The 21605-nt window shown below is 43.3% G+C and overlaps 1 long non-coding RNA gene across 1 annotated transcript in view; it reads right to left on the bottom strand.

The window, feature by feature from the left end:
• Nucleotides 1-17541: 17541 nt before the first annotated feature.
• Nucleotides 17542-21605, bottom strand: part of LOC128792353 (uncharacterized) — a 55196-nt gene continuing 51132 nt past the window's right edge. The window contains exons 5-6 of the long non-coding RNA XR_008432377.1: nt 19598-19775; nt 17542-17946 (exon numbers count right to left, since the gene is read on the bottom strand). This is a non-coding gene — a long non-coding RNA (uncharacterized LOC128792353). The remainder of the gene's footprint in view (nt 17947-19597; nt 19776-21605) is intronic.

Genomic DNA, 21605 nt, shown 5'->3' with positions numbered 1-21605 from the left:
GCAGAAGATCATCCACGTCAGAAAAACACTCAAAGGCTCAGCATTCAAAGGTAACTTGATCAAAATATTAAATCATCAGGTGAAGGCACAATGAAACTTGCTTATTACAAAGAGGAGCTACAAAACATTACAGAAAGCAAATGACTTAACCATGGTAAGATTTTAAGAAAAGAAATGCTTAGGGGCTACACCAAAGAACAGGTCTTTGACCTGTCCTGAAAAATAAGCCAGTATCACAGGCCCCCAGTCTTCACAGAGAAGAGCACCAGAACACATCACCTGCTGAATCCACTGTCATGGTCTCATCACACATAAAACCTCAAAATCTCAGTAACATCTCTTACTGGTGGATCTCAGATCATTAGGACAACTGAATCATAAAAACAAAACCTTGATAAAAATCAAGCCATCCTGGATTTTTTATTTAAGTGAAGTGAGCCCTTTTAGTTCCTCCCTGCTACAGGCAAGAGAGAGGAAAGCACTTACAGCAGAAGAGTCTAGCAGCAATCCTTGATTTCATCAAGTAACCACTGCCTTAGAAAATGCAGGTAGTAGACACAAATGTTATTTTAAAATGAACTCTGTGATCACAACACAGCAAAATCAGTAAAGTGCTTGTGTTAAGTGAGGACAATGCCCTACCCAGGAGATGGACTCGGGTTCAAAACTCTTAAAAAGAAAAAACAGAGACTGAATAACCTACCACAATGCAAGTCATGCCAAATTAGCAACAGCCATGACACAGCAGTGGAGCCAGCAGCTCACATATCAAATTGAGATGAAAAATCACTGTGATGAATCAGATGGTGGGTAAAGGCTCAGCATGGAGATAAAGCAGGACCTGGGCAATGGCACTGCCTGACATTCAGAGAGGGGAAGCCACAGGAGTTCAGATGAAGCAAAAGGCTAGAGACAGGTAGCAGCAGATTTGCTTTGTCTGCCATTATTCATCTCTGTGAAAAATAAAGAATGAGAGTTTCACCTTAAGAAATCCTATCCACCAGAATAGTCTCTTAGGGCACAACTGTGCCTTAATACTGTAACTTATGTTTTAGGTCAACTTCATTTGAAGCCAAACCTGAAATGAGAATGGAGGATGATGCAGGAACTGTAGCAAGTATCCTAAGCTACAACGCAGGCTGGGGTCTCTCAGGACTACCTGTTTTTACCTGTCTGTATTTCCCTGCACACATTTCTGCATTTTGTTCTCAGACAGGATTCTAATCTGGAAACTTGCATGTTCAGGTTCCTGCAGCTGGTCATTTTCTCTCAATAGTATAGCTAAGCAGTATGGAATATTTATTTCAAAAAGCATGACACGATCAACCCCTTTGGTCAAGGGCTCATCCAACCTCATGCTAAGTGTCCGTAATTGCATAACTGTGTCAATTATCCCACAAGGAGCACTTTGAGCCCTGCTGCAGAAAGGCCAACGCTGCTCTTGTCTCACCACGACCTCGCCCGTGCCATCATTAGCAGGGGACAAAAGGGGACAACAGGAAGGGCTGGTTCCCCCGGGGAGTAACCAGCAAGGCAGGGCTCGCAGGCTCTTCCCAACAGACCCTCTGAGCCCGGCCTCCATTTGAGCACACCTCAGCCCTTCCTTATAAAGACTGCCTCAACATGTAATTTTCTAGAAGCTGAAACCCTTTTTAAAATATACTTAATTTTCTTCAAGGCTCAGCATACAAAGACTGAGCTATTCTTGTTGCATTTATGTTTGTGCAAAGGGAAAGAGATGCAGCACTTGTTTGAGAGTGGCGATAGGCAAAGTGTCTCAGAACTCCAGGTTATAATTCTAGACATAACAGTATAGGACACTGTCAACCTGAAATCTGATTTAAGAAAAAATCCAATTTAAAGCGTTTCTAGGTGTTGTGCCTGACTGACTTCAAATGAACTCTTAAAAATCATTTTACAGTCATATTTTCCTCTTCTAAAGATGTTTTCTTGCTCTACTGAGTTAGCACATGCACAGGAAAAAGAAAAACCTGCTTAGTTAAAAGGATGCTGTTGACACTGCATGAAGCACATACATTTTAAGAAGCAGAAGCTAAATACCTTCTAATCTCTTTCAATTACATTTGTATCAGAAATCAACTACAATGTATTTCAGATGGAAGTCAGTTTAACATTGTTTGCCCAGCCTATCACATATATTAATGTGCATATTAACATCTATGTAGGTATGTACATTCATATAAATACACACACACACTGGACTTGCATGGAAAAACAACACTGAAGTGTGTGCTATATGCTCTTGGTGATAAAACCTAAACTTCTGCTCAGTAATAGCAAAGCTCACAGCATTTCATTCTCATTCAAAAAAAAAATCAGGTAATCTTTCATATCCTTAAGTGGTCTTACTTGAGGTTTAATTTTCAAAACTCAGTGAAATAAATAATGTGCTATAGGAATCAATTCCTACATTTGCTCTCAATTTTGCTTGCCTGTGATAGTCTTCTATTAAAAAGTCTCAGTAGAAGCATTCTAATAAAGCAAAGTTATATGAATTTGGATTGAGATCTTTATGAAGTATAAAAATGATCTCTATGAGAATTTTTTCATTCTAAAGACAGTAGAAGTAAAATTATGGAAATACCTGAAATGCAGTAGATTAGTTATTTCCCATCCCCCTCTACCTTACTAACAAGCATTAGTCAAGACCTTCTCTTTGCAAAAGGTTTTGCCATAAATGTTTCAATTTGATATTTCAAATCTCTTATGCAAAGATGACTCCCATGAAATTAACTCCTTTCTGCTCACTGCTGCCGTGACAACTCCGGTAATTGCTTTCATGGGGTAAGCAATACTCAGAAAGCATGAATATTCCTTTGTGAAATCCAGCAATTACACGGACCTAACTGAAAACCTCGTGGCATGTGATCGCCAGCGCTGCAGCACGGGACAGGCTGTGCCAGCAGCCCTTTGGCAGCGCCGTGCCACGGCAGCCTGACACTGAGGAAAACATCTTCCCCTTTGCCCAAGACTGGCAAGGAGGCGGGACACAGAGCTGGTGCAGGGATCCTGGGGCACTCCAGCTCAGTGGCCAGCAGAGCACCTGGCCGTGGAGATCCATCTGCTGGCGTGGCTGCCCCCAGGCCCGTCCCACCCTGCAAACCAAACCTCACATGTCACACCGAGCAAATGCCCTGACAGCAACGTGAGAGGAGACAATGGACTTGGCAGCACGTGCAACAGGTGACCTGGTATAGCCTCCAGATATAAAAAGAATGGATTTACAACAATGTATTAAAAACACCTTCTGAAAATTAGAACTGTTTTAATACCTCCAAAAGGAAAAAAAAAAGGTAATGCCACCTTCAATGTCTCTCCAAATACAGCAATGCTTGGATCATCTTAAAATTAAATATACCTCAATATTTGAACTGCTCAGGCTTCAGAGCCTCAGCCCCTGGCATTTCATAATACTTAGATAATAAACGAACAATCTTCTTTTATAAAAAAAGAAAAAGGGATGGGGGTGGGAAGGAGAATGCAAAGGAAATAGTGGCTGAAATGGAATCCACAGTTTCAGACACCAGGTCTCATTAATCTTGCTGATGAATAGGACCTTTATAAAAGGAGACCCCGCAGCCGAGAAAATTGAAAGGAAATAGTATGGAAAGTGAAGCAGCAGTTTCTTGTACAAGTTCTTATATATTTTAAATTAAGTGGCTTTTGTGGAGGCTTGAGTCAGAAAAACAAATCCAAGTAATTCCTTCTTTACAAGAGAAATGCATGTGGATGACACTGATGCTCCTTTTGCTGCAAGCCTTTTCTGGCAAAGATATTAGATCAAGAATACAGCCAAAAAAGGAATGGAAATGCACTGTTTGGCAATTAGTTTATGACATTCTACCCTATATATAGTGCCTATTTGGCAAACCCTCCTGCAGTTCTGTGTTTTTCATTGCAAGTGGCTTATATCAGTACTGACATCTTGCAGATGTTAGTAGCTTTGATTTTTTTCCCCCATGTTGCAAATGAGTTGGCATGGAAACAACTCTTTTCTGGCAACATGACATATGATTCAAGGCAAAATGCATTTAACACAGATGAATAGTTCAGGAATATGCCTATAACAAAAAGTCATCTTGAAAGCTGCTTTGCATTTGTTGGTGTTTATGACAACTGTTTCAAGACATTCTCAAAGAAAAAAAAAGTCAGCTGTTTAAGACTAGGCACCAGTGATTAATTTCTCACTGCTTAATGCTACATACTCTACTTCATCCTAGATATATTTGTGTTAATAACAAGAAGAGAACATTAAGAAAAGAAAAACATTTTGAGAGGTTATTTTCCAGTTCTTTTGAATGACTTTTGCTGTGTTGATTTTTACATTTAGAGACAGTTGTGTAAGCCCCAATTTAACTCTGGGCCTGCCACAGGCATTCAGTGTGTGCTGCTGCTTCCAGGGACTCGTCAGACGATTTCTTGGAGGACCACTACTAGTGGGAGCACAGCAGTGACTCAGCTTCACTGGCCCTGGGCATCTCCCCTGCCTCTGAGCACCAGGACCACCCCCACGCCCACAGTGACACTGGCAGTCAGGCAAGCTCAGCCAGGGGCAGGAGTGGGGAGTGGGCAGCTTCTGGAGGCTGCTATGGGGACATGAGCTTGGCCCTACCGGGTTCCTCCCCAGCCACTGTCCCCACTGCAACTGAAGCAGGTTAGGAAGAAGCAGCAGTTCCCTCCAAGCCTGTACCTAATAGCTCCAAACTGATCTTGAGCCTTGATAAAGGTCTGATTATCCTTTTGGCCTTCTAAAAGTATCTTTGGAGAAAAGGTGGGGGAAGGTCTCCTGCCAAGAGCAGAACCTGTGCTTCATGTGGCCAGAGCACAGGAAGGAAAGGCCAGGGGAGAAAGCATGCCACCACCTGCTCCCTCCAGCAGACACCGGAGGCATCACTTTGAATAGAAAGCCACACTTCCACAAGTCTCCAGCACGGTCACAAGCCTGCACAGATACCTGCACAAGTGAGCTAAACGCCGTGTGACATGCACAGGGTAACCACGGGCTGCCATCAACTGTGCACTGAAAGGCAGTTCTCAGGCAAAAGGTTGTAGTCAGCAAAGTATAAAAATGGCTGTGAAGGGCAGTACAGTTCTCAATCAACAAAAAATTTGGGTGCTTCTTTGTACTACATATACATCAGACAGACAGATTTGTTGGGGTGGAGGGTGTGCAGAAAAGGGCAATCTTTAAATTGTAAGCAAGAGAGTTTCAAAGCCAGAGAAAAAGAAGCAGAGCCCAGAGCAGGGGAAAAGAGATCTTGCACAGGAAACAAGGCACCAGAAACCTCACGGTTTCAACATTGGACATACAAACAGACCTTCTAGTGTCTGTCCAAACCTTTTGAAATATTATTATTACTGGAGGAGTCTGACAAGAACTCACCTCTGTGATTTAGAGGAGTCTGAATTCAATAAAATTAGCATTTAAATGAACCCAATTAAGAAATGCTTTAAACTGAGTATGCAAGAAGGGATTATGGGCAACTTGTCTATTGGAAAGCTCTGAAGGGCTACTCCAGCTTGAAAAGCAAAACCCTTTTGGGTCACTATAACCAGGGCAGAAAACACCAGGTTCTGTGGGTGGAATGCACTACCTGAGAGAACAGATAGGTGCTTTTTACTTCATTTTCACAAAAACAAACAAACAAAAAAGTCCTGCCTTGTTGCAGCTTACACCATAGCATATGTCTCAGTTGAGATGGCCACAATACACAGAGCATCATGAGACAACATCAGAAAGCTCCAACGCACACAGAGTAACACCTTTCCACATCAGAAGGCTTCAGCTGTCTGCCCACACAGAGTTACATCACTTCAGAAGGCTACAAGCTCTGCCCTTCTTTTTCTTTGTCCCAACCTTTTATAGCCTCATGTTCATGCACTGCCCCTGTGTGCCCTCTGTTCCCTTTGGTGGTTGCTCAGTGCCCCTGGGCACTCCCTGGCTCATTGCTGTCAGTGCTGCTCACCTGCTTTTCACAGCTGGACCCACTGGGGATGAGGCTCAGCCACAGCCCCACTCCCAACAACCACAAAATGCATACCTACATTGCCTTATTTTAAAAAATTAATTGGCAAAGGTGATAAATAAAAAGATGGTGACTGCTGCCTGCACAAAGTTCATCTGACTTGCCATTTCTGAGCATTCAGGTTAGTTTGCAAAAGGTACACAATAAACATAAATGTTTGCCATGTAACAAAGGTTTGTTGAAGCATTGTTTATGTACTTGGCCTTCATAGTGTGGAACAGCCCAATCATGAGAATAAGAAATCTGAATAGACTCCATTTATTTTACTGGTATTTGAATGCAACTTTTCGTCTAATAAATGCATCTGTTTTGGATGATAAATTGTCCATTAGAGGAAATTCAGGTGGGTTTATTTTGTGCTCCGTGTTTGGAATAAGCTGCCATTAACATGGCATTACATTTACTATTTTATCATTGTTTCTGCCTTCAGCTGAACAGCACAGAAATAAAATGACAGAGTGAGCTCATAATCGCAAGTATTTTAATTTATTAAATAAATGACCTAATTGCTTGCCTGAGATCTATTTTTCTTCTTTCTCTTGACCCTATTGAGAGTTAATCAGTTTCTTGGTGCTAATTAGATGTCAGCATTAGTAGCCTGCTAATACATAAGAGATAATGACACCATCGTGCAAGACACAGTGTCCAACACATGACCCTGTTTCCTTAAATTATGCCCTAAGGATTCATCTGGAAGTCTAAAGGCTATGTAGTTTTACAGCAGCAGTTCCTTCTTCTGCTTGTGGATAGTGGTACAAGTTTGACAGGCAAGTGGAGAATTAGACAGGAGATGTATCTTACCAGGCAGGGTGAGGTTTTAACAGGAATGCTACTGACTGTTCTTGTCCCACCTCGCAATTTTAGTATGCAGTATTTGCTCAGTATGAAAACAATAATACAAAGAAGGCTTAAATAACAATTCTGTATTTCACTTTTATAGACTAACAAACTGCTGGCAGGTAATTAAGACATACATCTTCCCTTTACAACTCCATAATCCAACCTGTGCACTCCAGAGCGCTGAGGGAGTAGCAGAGAGCATTTTGTGCAAACATACCTTCATCTGCAGCTCCAGGAGATGCCAGCACAGCAAAGTGATGTTTCACAGGGGCTTTTGCACTGGCCTGTCTGTGCCAGGCAGATGCAAAAGATGCACAGCTGGGGAAAGGAGCCTCTTCACATGCAGGTGAAAGCTTAAGCTTATGACACAGTTTATCACAGCACTGCTGAGCCGGAAGGGAATTCCTCATTTACAGCCTTATACAATCATCCAGCTCTTGGGGCAGGGGCTGGTGTATCTTCAGTTTCACAGGCTGCTCCCCTCAGCTTTCCTGATGACCCACATCCTCTCCCAGGTGGGTAGAATTAACTTGGAGCCTACAACAAGGCCACATATATAAGACATGCATTCAGCCTCAGCGTGGACATGTTTCCCAAGTGCAACAGAAATGTCTGCCAGGAGTGCCTGGGATGAAAACTTTCCAGAGAGCAGCAAGGAAACAGCACCTGTAAGGGCTGAGTGAGGGATCACAGGGGGGCCATCAGCAATGCCCCAGCACAGCTGCTCAGGGGATGGCAGGAGATCCATGGCTGAGCCTCTCCCCACACATGGGCAGTGTGAGCAGGGCAGAGGCTCAGCCATGGGAACATAGTTCACAGGCTAGCTCCAGCTCATGTAACTTTTTGCCAGAAAAGGGGAGAAAAAAAAAAAAAAAAAAAAAAGAAAGAAAGAAAACCACTCAACAACTCTGCTTTATGGAGAACATAATCCAGGTTGCAGTCAGTGCTAAAGGCCCAGAACAAGGCCTGCAGCATAACCAGGCTTTCTGTAAAAGTTCCTGTCAGAAGAAGCAACCTCACAGAATTTTGGGGAGCTGTTTTTTTCAGGTCTTTACCTCCACAAAGCCACGTTTGGAGCTTGAATCCTAGTCCAAGGCAGCAAACCCCCGCCAGAAAAAGCCTGCTGCCCTCTGAAACATTCTCCGTCGTTCAAATACCACATAGGTTATTTAAACAGGCTCCTCTGTCTCTGAAAGTAGACTGAGTGTGAGCAGTAACTTTTGTAGTAAAACATCTGCAAATTGTACTCTGCTGGGACAGGGTTCCACTGCCCATCCACCCAGGGCATTCAGCATCATGGAGGAAAGCAACTGATCTTAATCCTGTCTCTTGGTGTCAGAGGAAAAAAATTACCTCATCCAGCAGGATATCCTTTCAGAGAGAGACTAGGACCTCAGGCCTTTCTGATATAAATTCAGTGAATAAGCCAGCAATAATACCTGCCAGTACAGAACTTTTAATCAGTACTGAAATTTGGAAATAAAGTTTCTGGCTCAACATGAGTTCTTGAAGTGTTAAGCACTTACACAAAAGTTACCTGTCATCTGGCAGATTCATGATGGCAAAAACCTTCCCGTGAAGAGCTGACCTTAAATGTAAATACACGTAGGGCAGGAAGCAGAGTAGGGGAGAGGCAATGAAATTGCAATCTTTTCATGATGGTTTGCTCTCAAAATACCATGACTAGCTCTGCACCTGAAGTCACTAAATGCATTTTCTGTTTGATATTTTTAAGTGCTGTTGTGCCTGGGAGGTGTTAATGGCTCATCCATTAGTTGTGACCCAGGCTTTACAACTTCACCCTGGCTTCATTAGAGCAATTGTGGGGGTTAATGCACTCTACTTTTATCTGGCAGTTAAACCTCCCAGGTTCATTTGTATCAAAGCTGCTGTACAAAGGAAAGGTCTTCTTTGAAGGCCCGTGGACCTACAGAGGAGTCTTTGAACCAGGGACAATTCCCGAGGGGAAGGCTGCAGTAGGAAGGGAAGCCTTGTTTGGTGTGCAGCCAGCAACAGAAACTCCAGAAAGTCACAGCACCTAGCAGCAATCACAGCTGGGAGGAGAGAAATGGTGCCTTACCAGGCTTCTGCAAAAGGCCTTCTGAAAAGTTTTATTTGTCTGTTTCACTAACAAATAAGTAAAATGTTGTCCCCCTGCCTCTGCCTTGGAGGGGGAGGTACAGTGTCAGCCTCAGTGCTGGAAGGACTGTGGAATTCATGGGCTGAAGTAACTGCAGCCCCAGGCACTGTGCAGCAGGCAGCTCTCAACACTCAGAGTTCATGGCATGGGAACACGGGACTGGCCAACACGTCAGACTGGAGACTTTGGGAGAGACTCCCTACACCAGTTCCTATTGCCCAGGTGAAAGTGCTTTACAAATCACAGCATGGTCCTTGGGGAGCAGAATCCTGAGCTTATCTACCTGGTGAGGCCAAACACCCCAAAACAGGAGGGAAAGAAAAGGAATTAGGTGTCCTGGCTCCTGTGGACATCCAGGGGGTCTGTGCCTACACCCAAAAAAACTACTGCAACAAACCCTCTGCACTACTGGGAGACAAAAATAGTGTTGTTGATTACAGGCAGTAAGTATGACTAATGCAGCAGTAACCACTTAAAACATACCCAGCTCCTGTCACCCAGCTCCACAGCTGTTTTCATGGGGCACTGCAACAACAGAAGAGAGTGGGAAGCAGTAACCCAGCCTGTGAGAATGCATCTGGATCCCCTGCACCTCCTGAGTGTAGACAGATACGGGCACGAATCCCAGACCCAAAGGAAGCAAAATGGCAAAAGAGAAAAATAAGGAAGAAGATGATGGTTTTTTTTAAACTTGGATCATATGAAAACATGTACCCTCAAACTGGATTTGCTGTAGCTCCTGGGGAAACACATGTGAAATTCATCATGTGAGGGAAAGCACTTTTATGAATAAAAATTGCATTGTAGAACACATTGTCCCCAAATAGGCAACACTGAGAGCTCTTGCATTGAAAGAAAACAGAATTATGATACCCCAGAGTCCAGCAGCAAGTTCAGCAATTAAAGAAGTTGAAGCACAAAGGAACAAAAAACAAGGATGAGAAATGAAGGGCAGAAGTGGAGGTGACTGTGTTCTGCCTTGTGGCATTTCCCTGCTGGCAGCAGAGGCAAGGGCTGGCTCCTGAGCAGCACCCAGGAGTGCCTGGCCACCAGTCGAGCCCCACTGAGGGCAGTGGGCTCTGTCCTTGTGAGGCAGATAGGAGGGACACCCATGGGGGGGGTCACTGGAGGAGCAAACAGAGCAACACATCCCCATCACAGGACCAGGGCCACATCTCCAATCAGGGACAAGCACATGGCCACTGTGGGGGGGTCACATTTCAGCCCTGGATCTCCTCTCACTTCATTCTTACCATGTGCACAGCTGTCAAGAGACCTGGATATAACCACATCAAGCTTTACTACTAATGTATACAAGGGACTGATTTACACATTGCAGCAGTGTAAATATTTGTCAACTTACAGAACAATTTAAAGACTTTAATTCCACTTGTAAGAATAAAGCTGGAGTTAGATCATGGCTTGAAGCTGAACATCCCTCCAGAAAGACAATTTAAAAAGTCCACCCACTCTGCCACCTAGCAGATAACATTATGGTTCATTAAGTGAACACTAACAACATATTTGGGGGTTTAGTGAAAGGCTACTCCCAAAAGGGACCTTCATTCATGGTAACTCAAGGTTCCTTGCTCAGGGGAGATTTCCTTGAGACTGGGAGTCCTGGTCTGACTCCAGTCAGCTTCCTGGGTGCTTTCATCAGGCACATGCTGCTCCCTACATCTGGCAAGGGACTCTGTAGCAAAATGAGGGAGGGGGTATGAAACCTGAACCTGTTCCTCCTACTTAGGGACAAAGTTTGTAACTGCACGTGGAAACTTGCTGTTTGAGATTGCTTGCAAGATGCCCAAAATGCAGTGTTACCCCTGAGTGCATCACAGTATTCAGGACCATGTGCAGCACTGCTATGAATTATTCTCTGTAAATATCTACTATATTTAACCAAAAGGAGAACCTGAAATAAAAAGAGAAGTGGGCAATATTTGCCAAAAGCCATAGGAAAAATGGAAGCAAAATTATTTTTAAAAATTTAAAAATAACCTAGAGTCAAATAATAATAGATCACTAATTAGCAAGCTCTTGTGCTTATTTACTGAATAGGTGATAAGTTAACCAATATATGCCTGACCTTTTAAAGTCATCTTTCTAGCCATGGAAGTCATGGCTATTAACTGCTACCAGGGTGCCATGGGATTCGTGTTCAGAGGCTTCTTTTTCACTTTGTTGTTGTAGCCTCTCATCTTTTACTGACATTACACACCACTCATCAGGATCAGTGTCAGAAGCTATAACAGCATCTGTTGCAGTGGCAGCTTCTGCTGGATGAAGAGTCTCCCCCTTTACCTTAAAGAATGTCAATCATTTCTCATTCTCAGCATTCAGACTTGCTCATCAGTTAGTAACAACACTTTCAGCTACACCAAACATGATTTTTGAGTAAACACTGGACTGAGATCATTGGAAATGATTGACAGCTTATAAATCACACTTTTCAGAAACCAGTAAGGAAGGGAAAAAACCCTATCCTTTCCTATTTCTAATGTTTCACTGTCATTTGAAACACCTTCTACTTGAAGGGGCATGGGACAAAAAGCTTGATTTGTGACATGTCAAGGCTTTCTGTAGGATACTTACAGAGGCACCTGTCTCCTTTCTGCTAGTAGCCCCACTGGAGAGGTAGGGAAGGTAACAGAAGTTAATTAAGGACAATTAAGATTGTTTAACTATCAGACTGGGTGCCTAAGTACCCAGTTAAGTCTTCCCTCTGGAATAGATGATATTCATTATTCTTAGCTTAACTACCCCCTTACAATCTTTCTGTGGAGTGTTCCCTACAGCCTTAGTCCAAGAGGTGCCTGAGCAACCACAGCACCCTGCCCTGGCCTGCCCTTCCTTGGCTGCTGAGGAGTGACAAGCAGGGACCTGAGGGTTAGAAGCTGCATGCATAAAAAAGTTATTTCTAAAACCAAACCAAGTGGAACAGATCAATATGAACACAAGAGAGCAAGAATCTATAGAAGAGAAAAATGGTGGCAAACTCATTTCCAGGGAGGTAAAACTTGCTTCTGTGGGAAGGTGCCTATAACTCCACACAAGAAGCAGATGTTGTGCTCCATCTTGCAGGTTTGCCTGCTGCTTCCATGCCATCACCTTTCCCTGGAATATGGGCACCATTTGGGACTGCTCTCCCCCCAGCCCTTGGGAATGTAAGCACAGCTCCTGCCCAGAGCCAAGGCCCAGCTGTGGTGCTGGGGCTTTCTCTTAGGAGAGGCTATGAACACAGAAATCACAGCTCAAAAAAAGAAAAATTTCAAGCAATTGAGCAAGGAGAAAACAAAGTATCTGCATTTCTCTGCGTCTTGTGTCTGAACTTTTCACTCAAAAGCTTAGCATTGCTTTTCCAGGTTTTCCTTTAGCATTATTGGAAGTCAAGAGCTGTTGACTCACAAGCAAGCCTGAAGAAAGACACACTTTCCTAAAGTTGTGTTAAATTTAGAGGCTTCATGCACCCTCTTTTGCTCCAGTATGGATTAATCAGGCACTTCCTCAGCAGCTGCCTTTTCCTTCCATTAATTAGCAGCTCATGGTGCCATCCTGAAGCATATGCTGACACCACCTCACACCCTGGCAAAGAGGGTCTTGCTCATGGCTCAGCGCCAGCCCGGCGAGGGGAGGAACAGTTCCAGGAGCCTGCAGGAGCCGGGGCTTTCAGGACAAGGCTTCTTGCTTGGTGTCACTCACTGCCTTTGATCATCAGGACCCAAGGACCCAGCTCAGGCCAAGAAGCACCCAGCCCAACATCCACAGTCCCAGTGGCAGCAGGCTTCAATGTCACCTCAAGTACAGGAGCTGCACTTTAGAAGTTGCCTCTGCCAGACCTTAGCAGTAAGGTAGCAAAATGGATAAGAGAACATTTTTGCATGTTCTTAAGAGAAATGTACTTTACGATAATGTTTCCTGTAATAGCCAATTTTTGAAAGCTTCCTGTGCTATGCTCAATGCTTCTTTTCCCTTTTTGAGTATTGAGCTTGTCAAAAACTCTTAGGATCTATTTCCTCAAATAATAAAAAACTGCTTTTTTTTCCCCTTTGTAACAAAGTATAGGCCTCTTTCAAAATAGAGAGGACTAGAAATCTCCAGAAAAAAAATTTCTTACATCATCTTCCTCAAGCAAGGCTTCTCTCAGATTCCTTTGCTAACCAGAGGACCATGGCTTACCAGAGCAGAACTGGTAAGACCCACTGGAGGTCAGACCCTCTCCAGCTTCTCCTCCATTCCTTATGCTTCAAAATAGAGCAGAGATTTACCCCAGGTTTTTAGACTGGCATAAATGGCAATGTTTTGGAACGTTTTTAATGGGAAAGAAGTGGATGCTTCCCACAGAGATACTTCTTCATTTCAGCAGAAGCTTTTGAGAATAAAAACCAATGACCCTTTTTTTTTTTTTTTTTTTTTTGCTACAATAAGAAGACTGTCTTACCTTTCATTTGCTAAGTACATGTAGCTAACTACAGTACTTGCACAGCTAAAAGATATCAATATCAGCCCTTAACACAAGTACTTCCTTACTCCCTAGGCAGGTGCAGCTGCTCCTTCCCAACTCTCTCAGCTCAGAAGTAGCTGGCTGAATTACAAAATCACATCTTAAAAAAAGTGACCAAACACTTTCCTTGACCTTTTTCACCATCAGAGAATTTGTCACCTCCCCAGATAACAGCATGGAGGGAAGAGGAGGAAGAAGGGGTGGGGCAGGAATTCATTATCTCACATGCTCCAGCTACGCATAATCTTTTGCTCTTCCTACACGGATGGTTTCTGGAAACTTTCTCCTCCCCCTTCCACCTTCCTTTTAACAGAGGTCCTAAAATATCTTATTAATAGTCTGATCACATCTATTGTACCCTTCTCCAGCTAGGGTAAACTTTATTTCTCTTTCCCTGCTTCCGAAAGCCCTTGGGAGGTCTAAGGTCTGGAGAGAGCTGAAGAGGGGGATAGGAAGAAAGCCTTATTTAAAGTTCTCTTCTTCTGCTTTACAAAAGTCAGAGTTGACACAATAGGAAGAACTTTAATCCATAAAATGGATCAAAAAAGCTCCATGTCAAAGCCAACAGATACCATGCAACCTACTGCTACTTCTTGTCATTCCAGAGAAAAATCAAGTGCAGAAAAGGCCCAAGCATCCCCAGACTAAAGCTGAAGATAAAACAAGGCTGAATTTTCCTGATAGGTGGCTTCAGTGGCTGTTTTCCATTTTCAATGCAAAAGGTCTGCATTTTAAAATGTTTCTGCTTTTTAGTGACAACTCAATACTCTGTAAAGGGCTCTGAATGTCAAATGTGGGTTGGGCTGAAATCTGAAATTTATTAAAGTGGATGGAAATTCCAAATTACTACTTTTAATTGTGGGTTCAAAGGAGAACTTGGACACTAGGACTTGTCTTCAGAGCTATGACCCAAACTCAGAGAGCTTGAACCTTTGCATTAGTTACCTATAGATCTTTACTGAGCTCTCAAAACCACAAATGCACATGGCTCAGTTTATCTTATAGAAGTAGCCAAGGAGCAAACTAACCCTCAGCAGCCTTTCCTCAAAAATTCACCCAGTCCCACAGCTGTAGCTTGTCATGGTTTGTTTACCTGTGTAATGCTCAGTGTTTCCAGCTGAGCCTACGACCAAATGTGCAAAAGTGATGCACATCCCTGTTTCTTGAAGTTTAGCACTGTAATTTTGAAAATCACTGCATATAGAAGTGCTGCTTATAGAGTCTTAATGGCAAGATTGGGGCTGATACAGACAAGGCTGGCAGAGAGCAACTCTTGTTATCAGTACCTGTGATTTGTTGAATCTCCTAACTAAGCAATTTTGAGAGATGTGAAAAGTGGTATTGCTTGAAACAAGTGGTATAGAAAATGATGAAAATACTCAAATATGGGATAATCTTAAAACAAAAATGGAAAGCAAACTCAAAACCAGTGTAGAATGACAATATATTTTATGAGCAAAGAAAAGCATGAATTAGTCAATTCTGGATTTTTTTTCCTTTTTTTTTTTTTTTTTTTTTTGTTTGTTTTTGTTTGTTCGGGTTTTTTTAACTTTCTGCATACCAATACATCATTTTGCACTTCAAAATCCAGAGTTCTGGGATAACATCTCCACAAATGGAATTGAAGTTTTACTTCATGAAGGTTTTCCTTTGTCTATTTTCTATTTATTTTCTACCAATATTATAAAGTAGAAAATAAGTCTTTTAGGATAGATTAAACTGCCACCAGAAAAACATATTCAAAGCAAAAAATAAAATTGGAAAAATTAGTCATTTTCAGTGAAACAGCTTCCCAGGTCAAAGATTACTTGCTGAAGAAACACTAGCTGAAGATGCAGCATTATAAATGGTCTTCTCTCAGCCACTTGTACCAGTGGTCGAATAATTCATTTCTTAGTAAGAAATATGATGTTCTATTAACAGAAAGAAAGATTAGGTGCACATTAATCAAACATTTCAGAGATGTATAAACATGCATATAGCATCTAGGAATATCCCATTACCCTATTTCAGAAGATATATGTAATCAATATTTCAAATATACCTAGTTAGTTTCATATCATTGACTTTTAAGTAATCTCCCCCTCCCCCCCTTTGTAAAATAGGCAGAGCTTTCAAAGGCAGCATCAGTAATTTTCTGAAGTGATGCTTGACCAAAATAAGTATTTAAGCTGGGCTTTCTGCACTGTTCAAGCAAACCAGGCTAAAGACAAATCTAATGTGATCTCCCACAAACAGGCAGAAAGAAAAAATATTAACTAACTACTGTTATCAGAGTTCTTTTGGAAGAGCATTGATTTGAAATAGCATTAATTCCTCACCTTTATCTGGCTGAGGGGAGCTTCTAAAACATTGGCTTTTCCCCCTGCCCATATTCTAACCATTAAAAAAACATTAAAATACATTGGTGGAAACCAGTCTATTAGAGGCAAAAAATTGTTGTTTGTACTGTGGCATTTGCAAACATCAGTCTTTTCACTACTGGTTGCATCAAGTAAATATGTTTTGATTTGATAGCTGCTTGTTTCCAAAAAGAGCTCTAGGGAAAGGGAGAGTCCTTTGGCCCATGGCAACATTTACCTGGTACTCTGGCTGACAGTCCCTCTTATCATTCCATGCTTCTTGCAGGAGGAGGACTCATTTTAAAATAGGAGACTTCCTCATCTCTGGACATCAATTAATACAGCCTCAGTAGTCTCTGAGCTCCAAGATGTATTACATTCTTTTCATAAAAACCGTAGCCTGAAACTCAATTTTTTTCCCCCAGATACTCACAAGAAATGGTGCATCTTTTAAGAAGGGCAGTGGAAGGAGTATGTAGGGAAAAATACCTGCCTTCAAAACCAATACCCTCAAACCATATCCGATAGCCAACAGTTGCAATTTTAAAGTAAATCTCCCAGTACGGAATTGTCTCACCAGAGTAAGAGGCTGTTAGTTAGTTATTTATTAGTAAATATGGAATCATCAGAGTTTTCACAGACATGAAAAAAAAAAAAGTCAGTGAAGAAATCCAGATGCTCTTTCATGTTGTACTCTAAAAAGTCCGGAGTATGCAGCATTCCTTTCATTAGCTCTGTACATTCCCTCAGGCTTACACAGCTTGCACTTCAACACCTTTAATATGGTGGCTCTGTATCGAGGAGCACATTTCTGAGTTCAGTCTGAGAAATGTTTCTAGGCATTTGTATTGGGCTTATTCATAGAGGGATGGCCGGGAGTTGGCTTCATCCAGCCGTGGGAGATTTGACTTTGCTCCACTCAGCTGAAGAAAGGACACAGCCATGAGTCACCTAATTGCCGTGAAGCAAATGTAGATTCCTCCTGACAGCACTTAGATGTTTAGGCTCAGAGTTTACCAATGGGCAGCTTGTGTTTACACAAAAATAGAAAAAGAGAGAAGCAGCTCCTTTAGAGGTGGTGAAAATATTGTAGGTTTCATAAAAAAGCAACATGAGCTCTGGGACCTTCCTGTACTTTCTGGGAATGACAGGACCCTTTGCTGGTGTGGGCTCCCCAAAACAGGCAGGAGAATCTGCTACAGGGCTGGCAGGTTTCGAAAGTTGCCCGAGCAAAGGGGGGAGTGCTTTTTTCCTGTGTATTTTCAGGTTTTAAAGCACTATACAATGCGTGAGGACAGCTGCACAGGGAGCCCACAACTGCAGATTGTGAGAAAAGGGGACCTTCTGGAAGGTCTCCCTGAAGAAACAGACAGGGCTTCCATTAGGACTGATATATGTGTAGATGCTCGTGTGACAGCCTTTGGATCTAGATGGAAGACAGCTTGGAGAATCAGGCAATCCAATTACTTCTCTTAGATGCCCTCAGTAACAAAATGACCTGAATGAGGGACAGGGTGTCGCTCTCGAGTGAAAACCATGCAGAAGTTCTAAAAGACTATGAAAAGTAGTCTAGATCTGCCACGATCCATTACAGCAGAGCTGGAGAGATTTTCATTCTTGGACTTTGAGTCAAGGAACACGCTCATCAGGCAGCAAGGGTTCGGCCAAGAATGTTGTTTTAATAAGCACTATAAAAGCTAAATCAAAAGAATGAAACACAAACATAATGTTTGCACTTGAACAGAGACATCCCCATCCATTGAAGCAGCTCCTTTCGCAGTGTTTACTCAATACCCAGCGGGCCCATCTGCACTTCCCTCGTTAGGAAGGGAGCGCCAGGGGAGCAGGGAGCTGTCAGCACAGCTCCTCTCGCAGCACGGCAGCCAAGGCTGCACGGCCGCCACGGCCACGGGCCCACGCTGCACAGGCTGTGTCACCCAGCTCCAGCTGCCACCTCGCACACCGTGTGGGACTTGTGACATCATGTGGGACTGCTGCCAATGGTCAATACACCCAGACATGCCCTGCTTAAAGTGACACCCTGGACATCTCTTCCTCTGCAGATCCACGAGTTTTCTGAGAAGAAACAAAGGTGAATTGCACAATCAAGGGTTCCATCTGCACACTGCTTTCCACAAGCCAGATTCCCTCCCCCCTTGCACACTGAGCAGTCATGGGTGTGCCCACAAAGCAAACTGTTGTACATGGACACTTGTGCCACCGTGTAAAATTCAGCGGGGTGACATGTACAGTCAGTACACGTAGTATGGCTGTTGGGCTGGTGTTCCAGAGAATGCCTATCTGACTTGTGTCAAACAGGTAACCTTTTGGGATTAAAGGAGTTTTTTGGCCCTTGCAGGTGCAGTCAGTTAACGGTTGCTGTATTTTGCCCGTGCATGATCATCACTGCTCACATTAACTCTGAAAGGGCCAATAAACAAGGAAGAATAATCTGAGACTTTCCAGTTGCTAAGGCAATGAATTAATCAGCATGTATGTGTTCAGCAGATTCACATGATCCTGCCAAGGCCTACAGCTTTAGGTCTCCTGCTATATTTTTGCCAGCATGAGAGAAGGGAGCAGAGGAATTGGCAGGGAATTAAGTGTCAATGGTTAGGGCTGTAATAAAAAAATTGGAAGGAGAAAGCAGCACCTACTGCAACACATTCATGTATTATGTGATGTTATAGCATGCCAACAAAATGAGCCACCATTCTGAGCAACAGCTTCATTTAGCCTAATTATTGGGTATAAAATCCCCTTGTCCAGTAAGAGCTGATTTCTCCTCCCAGAGTTGTGAATCCAAGCTGAACGATATTCAGTGCATTTGATCATATTTACAGACCCTGAACCAACTCTTCAGCTGACACGACATTGCTTCACTTAAATCATTAAATTTCTGTCTATCTCAGGAGCTGAGTTCTTTAAAAGCTTCTTGGATTAAGATGCAAACCAGCCAAGCAGCACCAACACCATTTCCAAACCTAAGAGCATCAATGCATGCTCTGGAGGGCTGAGGACAGCACAGCATAGTTGATATGCTTAGGTCAACCTACAGTCTGTAAATGCTGTTTTGATGCTGATCAGGCAGTCCAACAAAGTGGCTATAAATAAAGTACTATGATCCCTTCTGACACATGCAATTCACCAGGAAAACAAAACAAAACAAAACAAAACAAAACAAAACAAACAAACCAAAAAAAAAAAAAAAAATAAAGGAAAACCAAACTAAGTTGGCTTTTTTGAGTTAGGAAGACCAAATGAAGTGGTTTGGGTTTTGGGTTCAGGATGAATTCCCACTTACCCACTTAAATACCAGAGATGAGGTCTTTCTTACAGCTCTTTACCACGAGCCAGGTGTTAGCCTATAAATTCTATCCCTGTCACTTTCCTCTAGGCCACAATCATGGGAATATTTAGTGGACAACACTTGTACTGTACCCTCCCTGAGCTGCTGTGCTGCTTCTTTTTCTCTTTTACAGACAGAAGCATCACTGTGCATATGTACCTAGAAAATAATGTCTGAATAATTTTACACATGCCATCATTGCAGCTGGTGATCCATACCTCCTTTTCAGTTTCGAGCCCCTTTGGCTTCCTAAGGAAGCTCTGTTATCTGAAATGAAGGGTAGCCTTAAGCTAGGGCCAATACAACCCCCCACATTCAGTGAGGTTTAGCCAAACCTGAAACAAAAAGGTGCCTTTAATAAGGGAGTCCAAGCCTGACCTTCAGGGTCACTCTGGGGTGACACAGATCCACTCGAGCTACCACCGTAAGCAGGCAGCTGGTTATCATCTGGAGTTCTGGGCCCAGTCCTTACCCCAGACCTTCCAGTCTGGCTTTCTGTGGATGTAAATCTTCTTATCAATGAAATGAAGATAATGCCACTTCAGCACACTGCACACTGTAGGAGAATTAAATGGATAAAGTTTATTAAATGTTTTACATGTCAGACAAAGTATATATAAGACCTAAACATTCTTACTGAAAGCTCCAATAGCTGAATATCAGAAAACTAATAGGGAGAAAGGCATTAGAGACCTGGCAGAGAGGCTAGGCCTGATCTTTGGCACTAGTGCTTGTGGAAAATCAATTTACTCTCAGAGGAAAGCAGCCTTGGGAGGAAGGTGTAGGTAGAGAAGGCATTACCCCAACACCTCTCACTACACTCTTGAGACTAACCCTGCTCATCCCTGAATCACCCACGGGAAAAGACCACATGTTGGGGGAATCTAATCAAAACCCATTTGCAGTTAATTATGCAGTCATGGGTAATATGCAGGCTCAGGCTAGGCTCCCAGGCACTGTTGGGGCACAGAATGGCATTGAAGACACCAGAATTGTGCAGCCAGCCCCATATGCCTCCGTCCACAGGGCTGAGGAGATGCTGCTGCTGCTGCCCTCACTCTCACATGGCTCCAGGAACATGGGGATGGCCACGAGGGTGGTGGTTCCCATAAAGCATTCAGTGCTAACGAGTTCAGTGCCAGTGGCTGCTGTGAGCAGGCAGCAGAGCAGCAGTGGGGCTGCACTGGCACACAGCTGAGGCTGCAGCTCTCTCTGCAGGCTCCATGGGCACTGGGTGTGCACGGGCACCAGGGCTGGGTGTGCACGGGCACCAGGGCTGGGTGTTTATGGGCACCAGGGCTGGGTGTGCACGGGCACCAGGGCTGGATTTTCATGGGCACCAGGGCTGGGTGTGCATGGGCACCAGGGCTGGGTGTGCACAGGCACCAGGGCTGGATTTTCATGGGCACCAGGGCTGGGTGTGCACAGGCACCAGGGCTGGGTGTGCACGGGCACCATGCCCCAGGCACACGGCCACCCCAGGGGGTGAGCACAGATGGGGCTGGCTTTGTCCTTGTCCCCTGTGGCTGGGCACGAGGCCCCAGGGAGCCCATGGCCAAGGGCACGCCTGAGCACTGGGAGCTCCGGGCAGAAGGGCTTGAGCCTGTCTCGACCTCCCAAGCACGACCACCATGTCCAGAGTTGCTCCACGAGCCCTGTGCCACCACTCCCAGGGCACGGAGCTGCTCAGGAGCCCTGCCTGTCCTGCGGGCAACCTGCAGGGCTTCCACAGCCTCCTTCGAGCCCTGGGGTGATGCAGCCATGCACTGGAGATGTTACTGCTCCAAATATTCCTTTGATCTGAAGGTTATTTTGCTTTTCCTAATAATTTCTTGATAACAATATAATTGAATGAGTCCTTAAGGCCATTTCATGTACTAGATTTATTGGGAATATTACCTGCATATTTAGAGTTAAGAGGGACAAATATTTTATTTCCTTTTTTTATTGTCCCATTATTTATAGAGTTCTCTTTGAATCTTGTAAATACATTTTTTCATTTCCCTTCAGAGTTTGTCTTTCTCTTTGGCAAACATTGATTTTTTTTTTCATGTTTTTTCCAGTGAACCTTGAAATTAAAATGTCTTTTTTTGTTTAATTTCTTTTTTTGTACACTGGACTCATTGTCAGCACAGCAAGAGCAAGGTGCTTTGTTAGATTACTGCTGCTTCAAAGCTGCTGAAAGGAAGAGTTGACCACATTTTATTATTTGTGTGTAGTTCCTTCATAGGTTACAATTATCCTTTTTCACACACAAAGCCAAGCCCAAGTTCTCAGCATTTGAACGAAGCATTTAATTTTTTTTAGTATTTAATAATCAACTTTTACTTAATATACCATTTTTTGAATTGTAGAATTATTTGTCCTCTCAGTGGACAAATCACAT

The sequence above is a fragment of the Vidua chalybeata genome, chromosome 9 (assembly GCF_026979565.1).
Source record: "Vidua chalybeata isolate OUT-0048 chromosome 9, bVidCha1 merged haplotype, whole genome shotgun sequence".
Taxonomy (NCBI): Eukaryota; Metazoa; Chordata; class Aves; order Passeriformes; family Viduidae; genus Vidua; species Vidua chalybeata.
This window is presented reverse-complemented; position numbering and strand designations above follow the sequence as displayed.